The sequence below is a fragment of the Gekko japonicus genome, unplaced genomic scaffold (assembly GCF_001447785.1).
Source record: "Gekko japonicus isolate JY-2015 unplaced genomic scaffold, Gekko_japonicus_V1.1 scaffold498, whole genome shotgun sequence".
Taxonomy (NCBI): domain Eukaryota; kingdom Metazoa; phylum Chordata; class Lepidosauria; order Squamata; family Gekkonidae; genus Gekko; species Gekko japonicus.
The window spans coordinates 337,584-340,357 of NW_015177022.1; positions in this window are offsets into that span (position 1 = coordinate 337,584).

A 2,774-nucleotide genomic window follows, 5' to 3' on the forward strand; every position below is an offset into this window, starting at 1 on the left:
GGGAAAGAGATGTTTATTTCCCCATGCCCTGTTCTTTAGTGGTACCTGTTCCTCCCTTCCTCACATGTACTGAACCCCACAAAAGAATGAAGAAGCTCCTCTCCAGTGACAGGAATTGCCACACAGCCCAAAACTTTCCTACAAAAAAAAGCCAGGGAAAGGGGCTTAGTAAATAAACTAGGACAATGCCCAGTCAACATCCAAAATGCAAATCTCCAGTTGGAAAAGCAGCAGCTAAGCTCCACTGATCATCTACAGATGAATTGGGCATTTTATAATGAACAAAAATGAATAAAATCCATCCTTTGGTCCATTCTGACAACGCCTTGTCTATAAACAACTTTTATGTTGTAAATCCTGCATGTATAATAGACATAAACATCCACATAAGGTCTGGCCGTGTCACTTGAAGGCACTTGCACTAAATCTTTGACAAGGCGAGCTGCAAAATGGCAGCTTTCCCATCAGTGTAAGCCAGAAGAATTAGCTTCATTTATTGACCAGAAGCTCTCTGAAATAATAAACCATCTTAGCCCCTCACAGCTGTTTCAGCAAGGTCATCAACTTCTATAAATGAGAGATGAGCCCTCTCAGCATTCTCCTCAGTGGGAGAAAGAAGTAACGGAGTCACAAAGGCCTAGGAATAAAAATTCATGGAATGGTGGCTCACCTCTGTGTCTACCATATCTTTATTCAGCCCTTCCTTCAAGGAACACAAAAATGGACATATGGGGTTGGATCCAACCAACTTTTTTGTTGCTGAAAAAGATAGGAAGGGGCCCATTGGACCACCAAAAAAGGCTATGCTGCAATGCTTCCTTAGAGGGAACACTGATGCTGGGTATCATGGGACCTGGGGGGTGTGTGTGTCAGGTCTTCTACTCTACAGGAGGCCTCCTGGCCCCAGGCCTACTGTTCTCTACCATCACTGGACAGGCCAGTGTGGGGAAAATGGGGGTCTCTTCAGCGTTCACCAGTTCACAATGTCATCCCCAGTGCAAAACTAGAAGTGATGTCATTGCGTTTGGCATGAGATTCACTCAAGGGTGAATCCTAGAGTAGTGTCCCCACATGATGATTTCACTTCTGGTTTTGTGCTGGAAGTGATGTCCCACATTGTCATTACACCGAAGAAATTGTTCCTACCCACAAAACTAGGGTTGCCAAGTCCTATCTTCACCCCCAGCAGGGGACTTTGGGGGTTGTTCCTGGAGGGGGTGAGGCATCCCCAATGTGATGTCATGATGGGAAAATCCCCCCCGCCCACCCGATAGGGGTGCGGTGCCGGGTCCCTTTAACTGCAGGAAGCCGGCGTTTCTGTGCGCCCGATCGGCTGGCCCGCAGCCACCCTTCTCCCTCCTTTCTCTCAAGAGAGAAGGGAGAGGGGTGGCGGCGGGTGTGTGGGGCTTTCCTCAGCAGCCAGTTGGCCGCCGGTGGATAGAAGCCCCCCCAAAACAAGGGACCCCTGCCAAACCAGGGGGGGTTTGGCGACCCTACACAAAACTCTCCCATCGGGGTGTCAGCTATGGCTGACCTGCATGGACAAAAGAAGGGGATTAGGGTAAAAAGGAGAATTGAAATTGAGTGAAAAAGCAGGCATCCAATCCATGGTTCTCCCCTCCCCTATTGCATCCTCGCAATTAGAAATTTATTTTTTTCATTTTTAAATACTTCTTGGAAATGGTTTTCACCATTGGTTTCATAGATTTATTTGTCTTATGTGCACGTTTTATGGGTTTTATATGACATTTATACATGTTATTTTTATACGGTAGTTATACATACCAGGAATGGCATTTATATATGTGTGATGCATAAAGCTAATTCATTGACACACAACAGTGAAAAATGTGCACATTTTATGTGGCAAATTCAGTGTGACTAATATTATTACCCACTTTTTAGTAAGATTAATAATTAGCTATTTATAGCTAGCGCCTTCTTATCTTGTTCCTAAAGGTTTATCTTCAATTGTGAGTCCTGAAATTAATGTATGATTAGGTACTGATTAACGTGTTGATCGCTTTTACTTGGTTTACATATTAATATTGTGTTAAAAATAATTTTGAAAAAGAAACAGAATCACAGAGGTTAACACTGGATGAATGATGAATCATACAGGCTGCGTTCAGACAGGCAGTTTCATCAACTACTGTTGCTGTTCTCTTACAGATTTAAAGTGCATGATCAGACAGCAACATCTGTCTGTTGTGCCGCAGTTATCTGAGGCTTGTCCCTCCCCCCCCTTGCTGCATGTTTCTTTTGTATTGAGAAAGTCTGGTCCTGTTGATCTGAGCTGGTTCCGAAATAGATTTCTTGCTGTCTGATCACTCTGTTGCGCACCCAAGCCATCAGACAGGTTTGATTGGTCTCTTGTTTTCCAGCTGCCATTTTGTTTTACTAGTTAGCAAGGAGCACATAACTGCATATACGAGCCTCTCTCTTTCTCACCCCCCCCCCAGCAGCTGCTCAAAACTTTGCTTTCTTTTTAAAAACTCTCAAAGAAAGACAGGTTTTTTCTGTCCTTTGAGGAAGGGGTAAATTGGAAAGATTAGAGGGAGGACGGCAGTGAATTCCATATCCCAGCAGTCTCGACAAGTGCTTGTGCAAATGCTCAGAAGGCAATTTTTTAAAAAAAATGGCTGCCAACCCCATGAACTACATATCCCAGCAGGCTGATCAGTGCTTGTGGGCATGCTCCGAGGAAAAACTTTTAACAAAAATGGTCGACGGGCTGACTCCCTGCCTGCTGCAGTCTGATCACGTAAAAGCAC